The sequence below is a fragment of the Malus sylvestris genome, chromosome 2, assembly GCF_916048215.2.
Source record: "Malus sylvestris chromosome 2, drMalSylv7.2, whole genome shotgun sequence".
Taxonomy (NCBI): Eukaryota; Viridiplantae; Streptophyta; class Magnoliopsida; order Rosales; family Rosaceae; genus Malus; species Malus sylvestris.
In genome coordinates this window covers 20,400,124-20,422,319 of record NC_062261.1, presented here as the reverse complement: position 1 = coordinate 20,422,319, position 22,196 = coordinate 20,400,124, and the positions used below count along the sequence as shown (strand labels likewise).

Sequence of the window (22,196 nt, the reverse complement as noted above, 5' to 3'; positions counted from 1 at the left end):
TCATTAAAACCTAGTTAGGTAGCAAAAACCCAGTGGGAAAAAAGCTCCTAATCCTAGGGAAAAAGAGTACATTAAGATCAAGCAAGTATACTTCAGGATACTCCCCCTGAGTTTGACACAATTTCAAAGAGAACTAGCAATGTTACAACTCAGAAAGTTTATACATACCAATTCCATGAATAAGCTTATGAAACGTTGTCTTCGGTAGTGATTTGGTGAAGAGGTCTGCTAGATTGTCTTGTGAACGAATTTGCGTGACTTCAATCTTCTGATGCTCTTGTTGTTGATGTGAGAATAAGAACTTCAGTGCAATGTACTTGGTGTTGTCTCATTTGATGTAACCTTTCTTGAGTTGTTCGATGCATGTTGCGTTGTCTTCATAAATCGACGTCGAGACATCCACAACGGGGTAAAGATTGTAGAAGCTTTGAATATAGTCCATAACTGCTCTCAACCAAAAGCATTCCCAAGTTGCTTCATGTAAGGCGAGAATTTCAGCATGGTTAAATGAAGTGGCAACTAAGGTCTGTTTAGTTGACCTCCAAGAGATTGTGGTGCCTCCAACGGTAAAAACATAGCCCGTTTGAAAGCGCGTCTTATATGAATCAGATAAGTATCTTGCATCGGCATAACCAATAAGGCGAGAATCGACTTGAGATAAGAGGTGCGGCATCACTCGAGGATTCGTAGGGATAGAACAAGCCTAAATCCGTAGTACCTTTAAGGTAGCAAAAGATGTCTTTAACATCAGTCCAATGTTTGCATGCTGGTGCAGTACTGTATCTTGCCAAAAGATTAACAGTGAAGGAGATGTCAGGTCTAGTGCATTGAGCTAAGTACAATAATGCCCCTATTGCACTTAGATAAGGAACTTCAGGCTCCAAAATCTATTCATCATCTTCATTCAGACAAAAAGGATCTCGTTTCGCATCTAGCGATCGAACGATCATATGAGTACTCGAAGGCTTCGTTTTATCTTCGTTAAAGCGGCGCAACACCTTCTGGGTGTAGTTTGCTTGATGTACTAAGATTCCATCTGAACGGTGCTCTATCTCGAGACCAAGACAGTATCGAATCTTTCCTAGATCTTTCATCTCAAATTCCAACTTCAGGTGCCCGACAATTCTCGCGAGCTCTTCAGGAGTTCTGATAAGGTTCATGTCGTCGACATATACTGCAATTATCGCAAAACCAAAATGTGACTTCTTAAACACAAGGGCATAATTCGTTGTTCACATATCCCTAACTAGCCAAATACTCACTCAAACGGTTATACCACATTCTTCTGGATTGCTTCAAACCATAGAGTGAACACCTCAGCCAAATTGAGAGTGTGTTCCAGGGTTTGGAAATATTTGATCCAGTCAATGTAAATCCTTTGGGAATTTTCATATAAATGTTTGTATCAAGATCCTCATAGAGACACACAGTTACTACGTACATCAGGTGGATACTCAGTTTTTCTGAAACTACCAAACTGATAAGGTAGCTAAAAGTAATCACATCCATAGGGTGAATAAGTTTCATCATAGTCAATCCCAAGGAGTTGTAAGAAGCCTTGTGCAACAAGACGAGCTTTATAATGCACACTTTTGTTCTTCTCATTACACTTCTGAACAAAAACCCATTTGTAGCCAACAGGCTTCACATGTGGAGGAGTAGGAGATACAAGTCCAAACACTTTACGTTTCGCAAGCGAATCAATATCGACTTGGATTGCTTGTTTCCAATTTGACTAATTGGTTCTACGTCGACATTTATCAACATAACGGGGTTTAATGCCATCACTCAACATGATCTTAATAGCTACTGCATATGCCAATGTATCATCGACGATCATTTCATTTCTACACCACACATCATCTAAGCTAGCATAATATATCGAAATCTCACGATTCTCAAGAGGTGGATTCGTCTCTTCAATTATGCTTCCGTCATCTAGAATTTCCTCATAAGTTTGATAGAATGAGTAAGCGACTGTCGGATTCACGGTAGGCTCTTCAAGGGCCTATGTCGTGGGTTTCCTCTTCCAGGGGTGTGAATCCTTTGAACCAAAAGGTCTGCCACGCTTTTGTGTAAAGGAAGATGATTGGCTAGCTACTAATGTATATGGATCACCAAAGTTGGCATCCTGGGCCTCTAGGAGGGAAGTCCGTCGTACATTTGGTACATCCGTCTTTACAAGCACATTCCCAGCTGGAATATGTGATGTTGTCACTCGCACTGGATCGGTGAAAACATCTGACATGCTCTAAGCTATGCTTTGAAGATCTAATATGCGATGCACTTCAATTTCAGACCGACCAATGAGGGGATCTAAATGAGACAAAGTGAGAGTCGTCCACGATAATTCGTGTCATTCTTCAAGAACGTTGAAATTCTTATATCCCCTAACGACGGGAAAACTGTCTCATAGAAGTGACAATCCGTGAAACGAGCGGTAAACAGATCACCTATCAAGGGTTCTAAGTAACGAATAATCCAAGGAGAATCATATCCAACATAGATTTTCATCATTCGCTAAGGCCTAATTTTTGTACTTAAGGGTGGCAAAATCAGCAAATAGACAACCTGGCCTCAGGTAGACCAACATGGCTGCGTGCAATATTGCATGGCCCTAAGCAGCGATCGGGAGCTTAGTACGTATGACCAACGATTGAGCAATCATTTGTAAGCGCTTAATGAATGCCTCTGTCAAGCCGTTCTGGGTGTGAACGTGAGGTACTGGATGTTCAACTTCAACCCCAACCAACATGCAATAGTCATCAAAAGTTTTTGGTGTGAATTCTCCAACATTATCCAATCGAATATATTTGATCGGAAAATCAGGGTGGTGAGCCATGAGCCAACAGTTTGGAGAATACAGCATTCCTTGTGGACAACAAGCACACGTGTGACCAACGTATGGAAGCGTCAACCAAAACCATAAAATATCTAAATGGTCCAAATAGAAGGTGAATTGGTTAACAAATGTCCCCCTGAATCCTTTGTAGAAAAATGGAAGGATTCAAGCGAATTTTGTCATAGGAAGGCTTAGTAATAAGCTTTCCCATTGAATATGTTTGACATGTGATTCCTTGAATCGAACCTAAACTTCTAGTTAATGGATGCCCATGTGATGATTTGAGGATACGGCGTATCGCTATTCATCCAGGGTGTCCCAAACGATCATGCCAAAGTGTAATGTCGTGTGCGGTCCCAGAGGTAAGGCCGACCATATAGTGGCTCTCTATAGGGCATATGATCATAGTATACAGACCACTCGAGATACGCACTATCTTCTCTAGAATACACTTCTGGCCATATTCGTAGGAAGTTATACACAGAAATTCAACTTCGTTTTTTACATGGGTTTCAGTGCGGTAATTATTATCTCTGATGTCCTTAAAACTCAACAACGTTCTTCCGGAACGCGGAGAATAAAGTGCTTCATCAATGGTCAAAATTGTACCAATAGACAACATTATACGTGCCTTATAGTATCCTTCAATCAGGTTGGATGGCCCTGAGAGGGTTGTCAGAGGTGCATTCTTGGGTATGAAGTTAGTGAAATAGATGTGTTCATGCAAAATGGTGTGTGTGGTTGCACTATCTACCAGATAACTAACTTCCCCACCAGTAATTTTAAGTATTCAAGGACGGAAATTAATTAAAAACTTAATATCCAAAAGCAAATCACCAACAAATAATTCAAACATAAAGGAAAATTGTTCAAAATTAACCAAAAACACAAGGGGGTTCGGCACTAGGTGGAATTCGGCCACATTATCTAAATTTCAACTAGAAAAATAGTTTATGTCTAAGATTCTAATCTTCCATAGGGGTAACGGCCTCTTGAAAGTTAGAAACCTTCATCTTGGTACTTTCTAGTTCTTCCACTTGCACAAAGTTTGATTCGAACTTCTTACGACGAAAATGATATTCAACTACAACCTTCTAGGGAGCTCGGAAAACACGGGACCAATGGTCCTTTGAACCATAGCAATAGCACATGTCTGCATCCATGATTTCAGGTGCTTTGCACTTATTCTTTAAGATTGGGGCCTTGGGAGCGAGGTTAGGGTGCTTCTGGGATTTGTTTCCTCCCTTAGATGGGCCTTGGCTTTGTTGACCTTTACGGGGTGGCTTCTTACCACCCCTACCATGCCTCTGTTGGCGTGTTGGGCGTTGGTTCATGTTATAGTGTGCTTCAGGTACAACAATCGCCCCAGTAGGTCGAGCTTGATGATTTTTCATTAACGGCTGATTCTACTTTTCAACGAGAAGTAAAACATAGATCAAATCCGAGAACTTAGTGAACTTCTAAGCTCTATATTGTTATTGCAGGACAATATTAGTAGCAGGGAATGTCAAATAGGTCTTTTCGAGGATATCATCTTTAGTCAAAGTTTCGTTACAAAACTTGAGAAGTGATTAGATTCGACAAACTTCATAATTATATTCATTCACATACTTAAAGTCTGAGGAGCGCAAATGCTACCAGTCATGTCTTGCTTCAGGCAAGAAGATGTCCTTTTGGTGATCAAAATGATCAGTCAAAGCAACGCATAGTGCTTGTAGATCCTCTTCAGCAAGGTACTCAATTTGCAGGGCATCATAAATATGTCTTCTAATGAAGATCATGGCAGTGGCTTTCTCAGCTTTGCCAACTAGGTTGTCCATCTCATCTTCAATGGCGGGACGCAAATTCCTTGCAGTGAGGTGGAGCTTCACATCTTGGACCCACTTGAGGTAGTTCCTTCCAGAGACCTTTAAAGCGTTGAAGTCGGGTTTGTTCAAATTCGACATGAAAAATATCAATCCATTGACATAGGAGTAGAACATTTAAGTTCTAATAGACATGTATTGGTTAAAATTCGCATGAAAAAGTTTCGGGTTTTCATGGGTGATTTTTTTAAGGAAAACTTCAGGTTTTCAAACAACGCATGTTTGTAAAAACTTCAAGTTTCGAAATAATTATGAACTTCAGGTTCATATGTTCCTATAGACAAACACAAATATAAACACAAAAATATGCAACAAGAGAATATTCAAATAGAACTTCAGGTCTATAATTATAATTGAATTAATTATTTGGACTTTGGGCCAAATTTAAAGTGTGGGTGAAAAAATATAAAACCCAAATTGTCTAAAAATAATAAACAATTTAAGCTCGAGGCCTAAAAACATAGGCCAAAGCCCACGTGTAGGCTGAACAAATCTCTGCTGTGATGTCCAGACCCATATTGGGCTAGAATTGTCTCAGGTGGGCTGCAGGCCCAAGGTGAAAGAGTAAAAAGCAGGCCGGATCCAAATGAGAGCCCATGAAAGGGTACAGATCCGGTGCAGCGTGGAGCAATGCACCGATCCTCCAGCAGCGAGCTGGGATCGTGTGCAGTGCGGACAGGTGAACCCAAGGGAGGATGCAATCCAGTGCGTCGCAAGACACGGGGACACCAAAGCCCAATTGGGTTAGCATCGTAAGTGGGCCAAGAGATAAGGCTTGCGACAATAAACCCAAAAGCCAAATCTGGGTTTTGATTTGGGCCGATAAAAACCAAAGCCCAAATGGCTTGGTTTTTGGATCAGAAGAACAACCCAACCGTGTGCTGGGAAGTACGCCAGACTCGTCATTTTTAGCAGCGGTCTGGGGCTATGGTTCACCGTAGAACCTCTTCCTAGGTAATGGGGAGTCAAAACTCAATGTCAACGAACCAAGAAACCCTCAGGTTCAAGTAAGGGTTTTGAACTCCGACGAGATTTCAAAAAAACAAAAAAAATCTCAGCCATTATTTCGATAGGGACGACTTCAGGTCGTCAAGAAAGCAGCCGTGGTGGCTAGGCATGGCTGTAATCCATGCTTATGTCAGAAATCAGTGGTGACGTTGGTGATGGCATCGGGTTCTGGGTTTGGAGACTTGTGGGCTCCATGGTCTCGGCTTTAAGGGTTTGGGTTCAAACGAATCCAAATTATTATTTTTATTCAATTCAATTGCATGTATATTAATATATAATTCAATGCATGGACATATATTTGATGCAATTCATGGCAATATCAAATTCACATAATTCAACAAGTATGAATATAATGCATACACAATTTATGTAGAATCTAAAATTCGAAAAACGTAAAGTTGGATCATGCATTATGGTAAATGGTCATGCTATCTGGGCTGTAAAAAGATCGAAATAAAAACCGTTGTTTTGGAAGAACCTGATTGCATGATGATACAGATGAATTGGTTTGATGCCCACATCAGATTCCTAAGCACAGTGGTAGAAGCATGCTGATAACGTGTTGTGGCCTATCTTATCTAACAAAGGGAAGAGGGCCGGAAACAAAGAGAGAAGAGAGAGAGATGTGTTTGTAGAATTGTGTAGAGGAATGTGTGTGTTATTTCCCCTACATAGTGCATTTATTTATAGTAATAAGAGGGAGAAAATCCTTCATCCCCAAGGAATACAAGTCCATATAGGAAAGATTAACTAAAATCAAATCGAATATAGGATTTACACAATCACACTTAAACTAGGAAAGTTTACAACAAATTTCACTTTTTGTTTTGGTTGAAATATTTAACTAAATTTCCCCTTTTTCTTACTCACTTAGGGGTGGTTTGGGAGTGAGGTGCTTAAAAAAAAAAAGTACCCATGAAAAAAAGCTGTGAAGGTTTTAGGTGTTTGGTAAACTGAAAAAAAAAGGGCTTATTTTGGAAGCTGGTGTGAGAATAAGCTGAAACCAAAAGAAAAAGCTGAAGCTGCTATTTGCAGCTTTGGAAAACTGGCTTTTTTTCAAAGCACACAGAGCTACAGTGCTCCTTTAATGAAAAGACTCACTATCAGACTGTTTTTTTTTTCCAAAAGCACTTTTACAAAAAAATTTACCAAACACTCTGCTGATTTATTTCACAGTCGCTTATTCTCACAGCACAACCGCTTATTCTCACAGCAGTTTTTTTCAAAGCACAGCAATACCAAATCAGCCCTTAGCCACTTACATTGTAATGTCTCATGTTTTGAAGTTTCTTTTAGATTTGGGCTTGTAGCTATTCTTGCACTAGTTGGTGGGCCCGACTTATGTTTCTAGTAGAAAATTATGCGCGAGGGACACATGCAAAATTGCCCGGTAAATTAAAGACAAAACTTACCCAACCTAAACAATTTCATAAGATTGTTTTTTTTTTTTACTAAGAAATATCATGTTACAAAGGATCCCAACGGCTGAAGGTCAAAATATTGTGTATGTTCTGGACGTAGAAAAATTAAATCGCATAGGAAAACTTGTTTTCACATAAACAAAGAGCAACCATGGAACGTGTTTGTTTCTTTGATTAAGAAATATCATGACCTATTACATCAACTAATCAATATCCTAACAATATAATTAAGCGTATATGGAGTTGACAAAGTCTATCTTCTAGAGTGCTTAACAATTATTCAGTGTGAAGCCAAAGGTCATTTATTAATCTAAATATTACGCCATCGGCTAGAACATTGCAAACCAAAACTTCGGAATTGTAGTTAGTTCATCACATAATTAACACTATGTATTGTCTTTAATATTTTTTTTTTTTTTTTTTTTTGTTTAGAAAATTTGGTTTAAGTCAATAACCCAAAAGATTATAGTGTTCATTTAAGTTATGAAAATAAATGATTTGTTGCTTAAGTGATTATAAAGGTGGGCAAAAAAAACTGCTTCGTAGTGGGGGCAACTTTGAAAAGTAAATTAAAGGTTTAACTAAGAATAATGCTATACAATATTCATAATTTTTCTTCTTATACCGGGGATGCCATTAACAACTGAAATGCACTTTTAAATCTCATGTAGGCAAGGAATGTTATACTTGTATTACATTCGTTGTTAGAGCATCTCCAACGATACTACTTAAAAATTTGTTATTGTAACAAGCCAAATGACCTAAATGTTAATTTGGCTAGCCATTACTTCCAACAATATTTGTTGATGCACAAAACCGGAGGGGTCTTGGAACAACGTAAATCTGACCTTGAATATGCAAGAAAGTAAAGAACACAAGATGTATCGTGGTTCACCCCAATGTTTGGGCTACGTCCACACTAATGTTGATAATGTTTCACTCTAAATGGTGAATATACAAGAAGGCTAGAGGCAGTGTGCTCTCTAGCCTATTTTCTGTGTTTGCCCTCTCTGAGATGTTTTCTCTCTTCCCATGGCCTAAACCTTGACCTCCCCCAATGAGGAGAGTGAGGAGTCCTTTTATAGAATAAAGGCTCCTCACTTATTAAATAATTGCCACTTCATTTATTACATAATTACATTTGAGTCCCCGAGTATTTATACGAGGTCTAAATACGGAGGCCCTAAATATGGTACAAACAGTAGTCCCCCAAGTCTTCAGCCAAGAAAGTCTTTTGGCTGGAGACTTGAAATTCAGTCAATGTGTGGGCCGAAGTAACTAGATGTCGTTTAGAATTGATACTCGATATGAGGCGGTGCTCAATGTGAAATGATGCTCAACTAGAAGTAGCACATGTTGCGAGGATGCTCGGCTTGTGGCTTATGTTGCCTTGGTTGGCTAAACTTGTGGCGTTTAAGGTGAGGGAGTCCCTTTTATAGAATAAAGGCTCACTCCTCAATACATAAATAATGGGCTAGAGTTGATGCTCATGGCGAGGCGGCTGCTCAGCAGGCGGCGATGCTCTCTAATGATGGTGAGGGAGTCCCTTTTATACAATAAGGGCTCGCTCCTCATTAAATAAGTGATGGGTTAGGAGTGATGCTCGCGGCGAGGCGGTTGCTCAGCTGGCGGCGATGTTATCTAATAAAGGTGAGGGAGTCCCTTTTATAGAATAAGGGTTCACTCCTCAATACATGAATAATGGGTGCTCTCTAATAAAAGTGAGGGAGTCCCTTTTATAGAATAAGGGTTCGCTCCTTAATACATGAATAATGGGTGCTCTTTAATGAAAGTGAGGGTGTCGCTTTTATAGAATAAGGGTTCGCTCCTCAGTACATAATAATGGGCTAAGTCCCCCAAATATTTTTCATGAGGCCTAGTTGCGGAAGCCCAATATATGGTACATAGTATAGTCCCCCAAGTTTTCAGTCAATAGAGTTTGTTGGCTGGAGACTTCAAATTCAATCCATGTATGGGCCGAAATGGCGGTTGTTCGGAGGCAGTCTTTGTATACCATGCACTAAAGCTTTGTAGGTGAAGCTTTGAAAATGAAGTTTTATAGGTGAGGCTTTGAAAGTGAAGCTTTGAAGCTGGAGCTTTTGTAAATGAAGCTTTGAAGACGGAGCTTTGTAAATGAAGTTTTCGAAGCTGGAGCTCTTGTAAATGAAGCTTTCGAAGCTGGAGCTCTGTAAATGAAGCTTTCGAAGTTGGAGCTCTGTAAATGAAGCTTTGAAGGTAAAGCTATGTAAATGAAGCTTTCGAAGCTGGAGCTCTGTAAATGAAGCTTTCGAAGCTGGATTTTTATAAATGAAGCTTTTGAAGCTAGAGCTCTGTAAATGAAGCTTTCGAAGCTGATTGACATGAGTGATGCTCATGAATGTTTTTGTTGATTGACATGAGTGATACTCATGGATGTTGACATGAGTGATACTTATGAATGTTTATGTATGATTGACATGAGTGATGCTCATGTATGATGGTGATTGTCGTGAGTGATGCTCATGTATGATTTTTTGGAGGACGGGTTGTACTTTTGATCACCTGGTTGGTGATAATAACGGCAGGCTACTGAATAATTTTAGAGTATTGGACGTACTTTTGATCACCTAGTTAATGATAATAGTAGCAGGCTACTGAATAATTTTGGAGTATTAGACGTACTTTTGATCACCTGGTTGGTGATAATAAAGGGTGAACCTTAAGTGGAGGGATGAAGGTTGGAGTTTGAAGCCATAGGGTCTGGCTCTTTTGGGCATATGGACCTTTGCCCTCCACATAATATCCAGCCTATTATTTTGGACTTGCCGACATTTTGCCTTTTTTTTTTGGCATGCTGCCTTCTTTCTTTATTTATGATTACCCTCTAGTGGGGTTATACAGATGTCTCCAAAAGATAAGAAAAGTAAATCACATCATTCAAAAAAAAAAAAAAACTGCTGGGACTTGGCAACAGCGAGATTTCTCCCTTCACATCAACCTCAGCGGTCCAGCTGTTGGAGGAAACCTTCACGTAGAGGCAGGTTTGGTCAGCAAGCATGGTCTCTCATACTTTGATAGTACAATCCTAGAAGGCTATATATATGACACCGTTTCCACCCCATTTTACACAAGTTACTCTCTGCATGTACCTGTGAGTTTTTTTTTCTTTTTCCTTTCTGATAGCGGTTGACAATACTAGAGATAATAATAGAATTATTATAAGGAAAGAATCTTATCTCCGTTTTTCCCCTGGCTTTTTCAGAAAATGGGCATCGTGGGAACATGCGCTTCCCCTCATCTGATTTACAGTGGTTTCAACCACGAGTTCCTTCAATTTTTTGTCTAAAGCAAGCCTCACCTATCCAGAACCCTGTAAAGCAGCGCCTTCTGTGTTGATCTTTTGCACTAATGCATTAAAAGAAACAAAACTCGTGCCAATGACCCAGCCCACGTTACTATGAAGGACTCACCGTCACTTTAACTAATAAGAGTCAGATTTTCTTTTTCAAAAAACCTTCTCTCTTTTTCTCTTTTTGACGAAATTATGGTCTGCTCTCTTTATTCCTTGCTTTTACAGTGTCACCCATGTACTTTTGCAGAGGAAAGCTTGTGGTGTAGGAGATCGAGCCTGGACTTGCCAATGATCTGTCGGGTGCTGGCGATGACGATGTAGAGGTCGGATATAGTCGACGTCGGCGATGGTCCTGGTGTGCGGGAGAAAGGTGGCTTCGAGCTGGATGCCCATTACATGGCTCTCGAACCTGGGAATCCTCAAATACATCATTTCTCTCTTCCTCCTTCACCTTCGGAATCACCAGCTTCAGAACTCCATTCTTCATCTCAGCCCCAATCGAATCGATCTTGTACAAATTCGAAGGCAGTTCCAGTCTGTTTGTATAACTTGTGGTGAGTAAGCGGCAGTTCTATTGCTTCTCGAATTTCTTACTTTTGAATGTCACATCCTCCAATATTGGAGTCGGTGACGTTAGGCTTCTTGGATTGGTTGAGGAGAGAAATATTCAAGTTGACGGATTTCTGTTGTAGCTGCTGCTGTTGTGGCTGCGGCTGTGGATATGCGGTGCACTGCTTGCTACAGTGGAAACCTTCTGTTGTAGCAACCTAGAATTATGTTGGTGGGTATTTGAATCCATGATTGGCGGTGCACTACTTGCTACAATGGAAATTTGAATTAATGGGGTTAAGGTAGAATTGGATGTTGGAGGACAATTATACATACACTGCTGCTCTCAGTGCTCACGTAACTTTTCTGGGAAAATTCTGAGAATTTTTCTTTCTTTTTTTCTTTCACTTTCTCAAAGAAAAATTTTAAGCTTTGTTTTTAAGTAGAGTGGGATAAGATCTTGTGGAAGAAGCAGCCGGAGGGAAAAAAAAACTAAGCTTGACCAAACCGTAAGCCACTAAGAGAGAGAGAGAGTAGCTAGAAGTAGAAGATAAACAGGGACCCGCTAATTAAAGGAACCTTGAGGTCTGTATTGCAATGGAACTAAAGAGAAAAAGATGCAGACTTGCAAGGATTAGGGGGGGAGAAAGAGAGAGAGAAAAGAAACTGTGGTTGAGTTTAGGAGTTTTCATTTCTGCATTTTTGAGATATGGGTTTTGCAGTGACTCTGCGGGTGTTTGGTTCTTGGGTTTTTACAGATTCACAATGAATGTTGTGGTGAGGTTTCACGGTGGTGAGATGGAAAAATGAAAGACAAACCGACATAGCTTTTTGTGTCGTTTGCCACAGATGGTGCCAAATGTTGATACACAAAACCGAAGGGGTCTTGGAACAACATAAATCCGACTGTGAATCTGCAAGAAAGTAAAGAACACAAGATGTATCGTGGTTCACCCCAATGTTTGGGCTATGTCCACACTGATGTTGATATTGTTTCACTCTGAATGGTGAATATACAAGAAGGCTAGAGGCAGTGTGCTCTCTAGCCTATTTTCTGTGTTTGCCCTTTCTGAGATGTTTTCTCTCTTCCCATAGTCTAAACCTTGACCTCCCCCAATGAGGAGAGTGAGAAGTCCTTTTATAGAATAAGGGATCCTCACTTATTACATATTGCCCCTTCATTTATTACATAATTACATTTGAGTCTCCTAAGTATTTATACGAGGTCTAAATACAGAGGCCCTAAATATGGTACAAAAAATATTAACTATTTTAAGTTAAGTTAAAATATTTTAATATTATTTCTTCTTGAACTTAGCAATCCAAGACCATTTTCTTGGATGCAGATCCTCTTTAGATCAGTTTCATTATGATCATCCAAACGGAATGATCCCATTTGTTTCTACAAATCCAACGGCTAAATTAGTTTCATGTCAAACGAGGCTTTCTTTCCGCTGCCATCTCTTGCCTTTTCTCTCTTCCCCCTCAACCCTTCTCTTTCTTACTCACTCCGATCACCCACCACCCCTGCCTGCATCTTCTCAATCTTCTTCAACCCCAGCCTACCCCAATTAAATTCCTTTTTTACTTTTGTATTCTTATTTCTAAGTCTTTCATACCAAGGTGCTTTTATCATCTTCCATTACTTCTCAGTGTGCTACTTCTAAATCCGTCGGAGTCGAGGCGGTGATGCGGCGGCCAAGATTGCAGTTGGTTTGCTGGATGGTGGTCTAATTCATTAGGGTCGACAGATCATTGTGCTTGAGGTTGAAATTGGGGGTTGAAAATTGGGATGGGTGGTGGGTGTCTTGATAAAAATGGAGGATGAAATCGGTTTTGTTGTGGAATATTTGGGACGGTATCCTTGTTGGCAGCATGTGAGAGTAGGGAAGAGGCTGCGGTTGGTAGGAAGGGGCTGTAATTCTGACGAGAGGCAATGCACGGAAAAAAAGTAAAAAAATTGGAAGTTGATTCTTGACCGCAAGATCATATCCCAAAGGGCCAAGATTAGTTGATCCCTTAAATCTGGAGTGAGTTGCTCCGGAGAGGAGAGGATCCTTATCCCTTTTTCTTCTCTTAAAGTCCATAAACAATGCAATTTTACTTAAAAACTTTGATTGTTTCTAATAACATTTTTACTCTCAGCAAGCTCATTACAAAAAAAGGGATAAGGGTTCGTAATAAGAAAACCAGCAGTGAACATACCTTCGACTACTATGACTCTAGGTTCAAGCCTCGCTCTTTCGAAATGGGGGATTGGGTACTAAAGAAAAGACTATTATAAGAAAGCAAACGCATTACAAATGTTATGAACTTTAGCCGTTTGAGATCCTTTGAAACATAAGTCATTCAGCAAATATTAATCAAGAGGCAATTCAGAAAATTTCGTCTAAATCTTTTACATTCCTAACACTAAAACACTTGGTCTATGTGAGAACCCATATTTTTCAAATGATTGTGTATATATATATATACTGATTAGATGAATTAGTTACTTGAATTTAGTGTTGGCAATTTTACGATTAAGCAAGTGTTTATATTAGCATGAGAGGATTTTAGTTGTTTTAGGTGGAGCTAATACTATACACATTTCCATGGCAGAGTAGAACCTTCTTAATTATAAACCTATCCATTGCTATCATTATATTAGGAGGTGGCATGATGACTAAGCTTTTAAGTTGGAAGGATTAAGGTCAAGGTATCATTAAGGTTTCACACAATAGACAAGTGTGTTTGTGACTCATACTTTTACAAGTAGGAGCTGTTAAAGTAACGGGAAAGGTTATCCAAGGTGGAGTTTATGCCACCCATTTCATCCAATGAGGAAGGAGAGATTTTAGATTATTTCACCTATAAATAGGAGCAGCACCTCCTTAGTTTCAAGTGCAGCAATTATATAGCCGAGAAATATGTGAGATCAATGTATGATAGTGGCATACAATGAATGGAATTGTTCACGTAGACAGAAAGAGTGTGTGTGTTTAGGGTTAGAGAGCTCGAGGAGCGTGATGATCGGTAGATGGGCATGTCTTGCCGAGGTTCTAGCTATCTATCCAGGGATATGTGGATTATTTGGAATTGTTCATGGAGCTTGGCACTTGGGTTGGAAAATAAAGTTAGGTTCTAGCTTCGGATTTGAGGTGGGCGTTTCTTTGGGAACTTATCACCATTGGGGTATTTGTCTATTTAAGCTTTGTGAAATATGTGTTATATTTGATATATCTTTGTAATTGATATAATATTGTATATTGGAATATGATTTATATTATTGTTGATAATGTGGATATTGTGATGATGATTATATGCATATGTCATTTCATATTGGAGTGGAAGGATTTTATTGGAATATTCGAGATTGGGTTATGGAAATGGAACTATATCTTGTGTGGTTGAGTTCGACTCTCGCAGGGACCAACAAGGGTAGCAAAAGTGAAATTATAGGAATGGTATGAAGTAGTGGGGACTCTGGTGACCAAGAGAAGAACAAGATGACCAACAAAATGGGAAATTTGGGTTGATTGAGTTACGGGGGTTAGTTTATATAATAGAGCATTCGGACCACCGCTGCAGTGGTAAAATGCATGGTATGAAACATGTAAGTCCACATGTTTTATTATATAAATTAACAGGCTGGGTAGTTGAAGTTAAGCTGCATTCATGATAAATAATCTATGTTTGATAACATGTTATAATTGATTTATGTGAGCATGACACTTGGTTTAGCCATGACAATAATCTTTGATAAGACTTATGTCCCTATTGAGCTGTGGTTTCGCTCACCCTATACATTTTAGACCTTATAGGTTCCTACAAGTTTAAAGAAGGGTAGGCGAGCAGAGATTGTGTTAGACAAGAGATTTAAGAGTTTTTATTTATTTTTATACACACTATAAAGATTCTGGAGTTATTTATAGAAGATAAGTTTGATTTGGGCCCGTCAATCATACTACCGCGGTTGAAAAAGCGTGTTCCCCTCAGATAATATGCATCGTAGGCCATCCTTGGGAGATGCTGTGGAGCCAGTTAAATATGTTGAATTGAAATGAACTAGTGACATAGACTTTCGGAGTACGGTTTAGTAAAATTCGAGGATGAAATTTTTTGAAGGAGGGTAGATTATGAGAAACCGTATTTTTCAAATGAGTATATATTGATTAGATGAATTGGTTAGTTGAATTTGGTGTTGGCAATTTTACGATTAAGCAAGTGTTGATATTAGCATGAGAGGATTTTAATTGTTTAAGGTGGAGCTAATACTATACACGTTTCCACGGCAAAGTAGAACCTTCTTAATTATAAACCTATCCATTGCTACCATTATATTAGGAGATGGTATGATGACTAAGCTTTTAAGTTGGAAGGATTAAGGTGGAGGTGTCATTAAGGTTTCATACAATAGATAAGTGTGTTTGTGACTCATACTTTTACAAGTAGGAGCTGTCAAAGTAATGGGAAAGGTTATCCAATGTGGAGTTTATGCCGCCCATTTCATCCAATGAGGAAGAAGAGATTTTGGATTATTTCACCTATAAATAAAAGTAACACCTCCTTAGTTTCAAGTGCAGCAATTATATAGTCGAGAATTAGGTGAGCTCAATGTATGATAATGGCATACAATGCATGGAATTGTCACATAGAGAGTGAGTGTGTGTGTTTAGGGTTAGAAAGCTTAAGGTGTGTGGTGATCAGTAGGATGGCTTGTCTTGCTGAGGTTCTAGCTATCTATTGAGGGATATGTGGATTATTTGGAATTGTTCGTGGAGCTTGGCACTTGGGTTGGAACATAAAGTTAGGTTCTAGCTTCGTATTTGAGGTAAGGGTTTCTTTGGGAACTTATCACCATTGGGGTATTTGTCTTGTTTAAACTTTGTGAAATATGTGTTATATTTGATATATCTCTGTAATTGATATAATTTTGTATATTGGAATATGATTTTTATTATTGTTGATAATGTGGATATTATGATGATGATTATATTGAAGTGGAAGGATTTAATTGGAATATTCGAGATTGGGTTATGGAAATGGAACTATATTTTGTTTGGTTGAGTTCGACTCTCTGATGCGCAAAATTACTTGACACACAAATTAAACCCTCTTTTTGTCAATTGTAGTATAAGTATAAGTAGGGTATCGTTCTAGGCCGGGGATTAGGAGGGCTTGCTAAAACCTCTTAAAAACATAAAAAACAAAGTTAACAATATTAAACAAGACTCAAGGACACAAAACTAGGCTAAAAACTCTAATAACTCGAAACACACTTAAAATGACTCAAAATAATGAAAACAATTAAATTAAACACTAGGAACTGAAATGGACGGAAATTAAATTAAAAGACTAACAATAAAGAAAACTAACTAAATAATATAATTTAATAATGGATGGGTGTTTGGTTTTGATGAAAAGTAAATTAAACTTAATTAAATTACAGAATTGACAAAAACATAAAATTAAGGTAAAATGATAAATGACGGACTAGCTAGAGGGTTCTTCTCCACACATGTTATACTTGCATACAAAATGATTTCCAGTTGTTCATTTAATAAATTGTGAATCTCAATACTCCAGATTAACCGTGAACAGCACTTTTTTAATCTTCAAGTTTTCCTTAAGTTATTGAATTGGACGGAAAAACGCATACAACAATTCAAAACATTCTTCAAAAGTCCCCTACGTGAAAAGCACAATAGCGATACAATCAAAGATCATTAAACTTTGTGAAAACTATAAGCATTGACGAGGCATTCGTAACTATGAAAAGCATGATACTCTTGCCAAGAATTTACTTAACGTGATTGTGACTAGCAACCTTTACTACTTGTGAAAATAAGTTCATAACGATTAGGTGAAATTCACTTATATTCTAGCATCAAATTCATGCATGTAAATTAAGCGTGCACTCTCAACCAACATACACAAATCAGTTTTTATACGAACGGATAAGTAAATTGAAATCACAACTTATGAAATCACAACCGAAGGTAATCAATTCATATTACAAATATATTCATGGTTTCGAATTAACCTCTAGCCAAAATAAAATTTAATTACACATTATTAAAACAGAAATAAAATAGAAGTTTGGAAAGATTTAACCGAGAGCGAGAGTGTTTCTGCTTCCTGTGCGCTGACCTCCTTCGTTCTGCCTTCTTCCTGACCTCCACGTCAGCTCCTGGCTCCCACGCTGCTCTGACTTCTCCTCTCGTCTCACCCAGTCCGAGTCCTCCTAGGTTTTCTGCTGCAGCAAGGCAGCTGTCTGCTCCTCTTTCCTCTCCGCAGCTTCACGCTGCCCAAAGGGCAGCCCTCTGCCTTCCACCAATTCCCCGCCTTGGGCCTCTCTCGCTGCCAAAGGCAGCGCCTCTTCTCTGCGAGCTGCCCAAAGGGCAGCCCCTTTCTCCCGCTCCAAGACCCCCTCACACCAATCTACTTCTCCTTCTTTTATTCTTTTCCGCCCTCTAACTTCCCTCTATCTCCTGACCTGCCCTCCAGCTGCCAAAGCATCTTTTTTTTATTTATTCCTTCCTCACGCTGCCCTCTTCTATTTTTATTGCTGTTCAAAGCTTTATTCTTTCCCACTACTCCATGTCTCCCATCAACTTTATTTTCTTATTCTTCTTTCTCTGCTTGTGCTGTCCGTGTCTCCCATCAACTTCTTTCTTTTCTTTTGTTTTTGCCATTCCATGTTCCATCCTCTTTATCAACCTCATCATTAAGAGGCCCATCCAAATCCTCAATAAGTCCTTTTATTAATTCAAATAATGCCTCAACCTGTAAAAATAGCATTCCATGTCATTAAGAAGCAAACTCGGAGAAAAGGACTCTCAATGATTTAACCATACCTTCTCAGCAGTTAAAACATGAGTTGTATTTTTCATAATGCTTTGAATTATAACACTAGCCATGACTTTATTTGTTCCACTATCAAGAAATTCCAAGACACGAGGATAATTTGTAAGCTTCAAGGCTGTGACAATATCATTATATTTCTCAAGCGGAGCACTTAAAAGTGCAACCACTTGTTTTGTTGCCCTGCTGTCTTGAATTTTTTATTCCTTTTATTATTTAAAACTCATTTGTGTTATTTTTATTTTCTTTGCATAACAAATCCTAAAAACACAAAAATAACGTAAATAGCTCAAAAATATAAGGAACTAACTAAGAAAAGACGAGTGAATTCGAAGTAAAAATATATATAAATATGATCCGATCAAATACCCCCACACTTAACTTTTGCTAGTCCTCGAGCAAAACAAAGAAAACAAGAACAAGAAGTAACAAGAAAAACATTAGCTTCCCTCTATGTGACCCTCATAGAATTTCATTCAAGAAAACAAATCATCAAGAACCATAGCTAGCATCAAGCAAACTAATCTTAGTTCATCTTCCTTATTCAAATATTAGCAGTAATCTTTGAATCATCCTTGAGGTGTAGTGTGTGAGATAGCCATGCTAATGCAATTTCAAGTTTTTATTTTTAAAATCATCATATGCGAACTAGCGACCTTCTTACGGGATATGCACTCAATCACACATGTGTTTAGTTTAAATGTGTTTCGCTCAAAGAATCAAATGTGAAATTTCTACCATAAGCTTGCATAAAGATCACTTCTCCACAGTCATAATTGCAAAACTTAAATCAAGAGGACTTTTATTGGATGTAATGAGGTTTAGGGATAGGGTTATTGAAACGAAAGAATAGGAAAACACAAGTTCCAAACTACATTGCAAGCAATTCTTTTCTTTAGATTTATAAGAACTCAAGCTCTCCAACGATTCTTTAGACATCTCCAACCACAACCTTAAACTGAAACTTTAAAAACTTTTATTTTCTTTGTATACAATCTTTCTTTTTCTTTTTCTTTTTTTTTTTTTTTTTTTTTTTATTTATTTATTTTTTTTTATTTTTTTTTGCAAACATGAAATACCCCCACACTTATTCTTTTGCCAAACACCTTCAAAGTACTTCACAAACGTTTCTCATAAGACAATCTCGCATTGCTCGCTTGGAAAAGGGTAAGGAAAAATGTTTCAGGTATAAGGGTAGACATATCTGGTGATAAGAAACAAAAGGTTCAACATATACGGCTCAAATTGGCAATCTAATGATATCATTTTTTCTTTGGGAAACATGGTTATTTGGGCCATGGTGGTAAACCTAATGCCTCTATCATTTCCAAGTTCATGCAATCAATGACAAACATTTCGAAAGATCGTTACGCAAGTTCTAGAGATGTATCTCACATAAGTTCATCACACATGAAAGAATAGGAGTGTATGAAAAATGCACACACTTTCAATAGGCTCAAAAACTCACATAGGATGTATATGGTCACTAAATTCACATATGAAGCTTTAAGTCATGCTTTAGTTTCACATCAACAAGGCTATGTGCATTTGGTTTTTCAAAGATGATCAAACATGTACAAAACTAATACGAGAATTAGGAATTTCACAAAACACATGTTAACTAAGTTCTTGATGATCATGGTTCAAATTTTATCCAATTATATCATTGGGTCGGGAAACTAACAAAAATCTAATTCAAAACAATAAGGAAAACAAGACAATATTTTTGGATTTTTAAATTTTCCGATTTATTTATTTATTTTTTTTTATAAGAAAACAAAACTAATTAAGAACACAAAAAAACAACAACACAGTTTTTTTATTTTTTATTTTTAAAAGAAAACAAAACTAATTAAGAACACAAAAAACAACAACACAGAGACAAATGAAATTCTGGAGATTTCTACCCCCACACTTAAACTTGACATTGTCCCCAATGTCAGAAAACACTATAATGCAAATAAAAATAAAATAAATAAATAAATAATAAGAAACAAAATAAAGCAATTAGACTGAAAACTTCCCTAATTTGCAGTAAAATCAAGCGATGACCCCCCAAGCTAAAATTCTGCAATCAAATCAACTTCAAGGGTGAAAATAACCAAAAGTTCCTGCAAAGAAAAGAAATAATTCAGTTAAGTAACGCAAGAAAATTAATTAAAAAAAAATTGCAAACGAAAAATTGAAAATTACGATAAAAGATAATGAATAAAACTAATAAGTAATCATTGGTCGTGCTTGTTGACTTTCCACAGCTTTCCTCTTGAACAGGGTGACACTTAGCTTTTCACTTGCAAGTGATGATTTTATGCTATTGTACTGCAAGGCTTTGCTCTTTGGGAATGTTGCAGTTCCTTATTTGTTCTCCAAGCAGATGTGGCAGCTTCTCTTGTTCTTCATCTCAGAGGCAGCTTCTCTTGTTCTTCATCTCAGACTCCTTACGCTGGGATGATTGCGCAAGCTGCATTCTTCTCTGCTTGTTTCCTCTGCATGGCGGGCAGGCACGAGGTAGAGGTGTTGGTCTGTTTCTTTCTTCAATCTTTCCAAGTGCCCACCTCTTGCTCTCTTTCTCCTTGTCCTTAGTTGAGGATGAATCAGCACGTTGTCTCCACATGCTTCGAGGTATCATCTTCACTTCCCTTATAAGTGAGAAACAAAGCGAAAGCACAAGATGATGAGTACTCGAGAGCAGGTGCTGGCTGGAGAAAGGACAGGGAGAAAGCATGATATGAGATACTCTTGCTTTCAACCTTCATGATATGAAATACTTTTGCTTTGAATGGGTTGTTCGCAGGAGTATCCCAAGGAATGAGGAATACAGAGTGACTCGAGAGGGTTCTTTGGGAATGCATTTTCGGAGATGAAGAAGTGTTGAGAGGGTGTGCTGAGAGAGTGTGCTTTTGCTGTGGAAGGCGAAGGTAGAAACTTATAGGACTTGTCTTCACAACCGGAACTGTTCTCTCACTTAGTGTCGGCAGCCGGTGGATGGGTGAAGAATACAAATTACGCGCTTTCTGACAAAGCTGCCCGTAATTTCCGCAAAGCAGATTGCTCATTGATATCTGGAATCGGCGCTTCGAGCTCTGAGCATCGTCGATTGTAGAGGTAGCATGTGACACGTGCGGATAAATCTGGAAAAGAAGATTTGCCCGTGGGTTGAAGCCCAGCTTTTGAGAAAGCTAGCGTGTCTTTGACTGTTGAATTTCCCTCTTCGATTTCTGAATTGGTGCTTCGACAAACTGCCCGAGAATTTCGCAAAGCAATTTGCGTGTGACAAGTGACGACACGTCTGGACAAATTGATCTTTTGAAATCCGGGGTTCGGCTTATTGTTTCTGAGCAAGCCCAGCCTTTAAGAAATGAAACGCCTATTTTGAGAAAAGAATCCGGCTTTTGAGAAAGGAGCCCCGACTCTTCGATTTGCGAGAGGACGCTTCTCTGAGGAGCGCCTATTTGATTTCTTCCTTTTTATAGAGACGTTAAGCTTGTTCCACAACACACTTGAGCTCCCTCCTGTAAACACTCCCTTCTTGCACTTGTTTAATCTTGATCATTCCGACTCTCTTCTTTCTTCACCACCTCTGAAAAATGTCTGGCCCTTCCGATCGTCGTTTTGACTTGAACATTGGTGAAGAGGCAGCTCCGCCTTCACCAGACAATATATGGCGCCCATCCTTCATATCCCCTACCGGTCCTCCTACCGTGGGGGATTCGGTGATGAAAAATGACATGACTGCTGCGGTGGTGGCCCGGAACCTTGTCACCCCCAGAGATAACAGACTGCTCGCTAGGCGGTCTGATGAATTGGCGGTTAAGGAGTCTCTGGCTCTTAGCGTGCAGTGTTCGGGTTCTGTATCCAACATGGCCCAACGCCTATTTGCTCGAACCCGTCACGTTGAATCGTTGGCGGCTGAAATACAGAGTCTCAAAGAGGAGATTAGAGGACTCAAGCATGAAAATAAACAATTGCACAAGCTTGCACACAACTATGCCACAACCATGAAGAGGAAGATTGACCAGATGCAGGACACCGATGGTCAAATTTTACTTGATCATCGGAGGTTTGTGGGTTTGTTCCAACAACATCTGCCTTCGTCTTCTGGAGCGGCACCGCGTAGTGAAGCTCCAACTGATCAACCTCTGCCGCCTCCTCCTTCTGTGGCCCCGCCGACTGCTGAAGCCCCGCCTACTACTGAAGCACCACCCGACCAATGAATACTATTAGTTTACATTATTGTAAAATATTTGCATTTTTTTTTTTTTTTTATGTAATTTTTTTTTTTTTTATGTATTTTTTTTTTTTTTCATTAATTTTAAATTTTATCCTTTTTTTTT

The 22,196-nt window shown here is 38.7% G+C and overlaps 1 long non-coding RNA gene across 2 annotated transcripts in view; it reads right to left on the bottom strand.

Annotated features, from left to right (window-relative positions):
• LOC126604656 (uncharacterized) overlaps window positions 1–19,606 on the bottom strand; it is a 74,203-nt gene extending 54,597 nt beyond the window's left edge. The window contains exons 1-2 of one of the 2 annotated variants that reach the window (XR_007616707.1): window positions 17,856–19,606; window positions 17,333–17,784 (exon numbers count right to left, since the gene is read on the bottom strand). This is a non-coding gene — a long non-coding RNA (uncharacterized LOC126604656). Of the gene's footprint in view, window positions 1–16,928; window positions 17,785–17,855 lie in introns of those variants that run through there. The other variant, XR_007616706.1, reaches the window with a different exon arrangement.
• Between the last annotated feature and the right edge of the window lie 2,590 nt (window positions 19,607–22,196).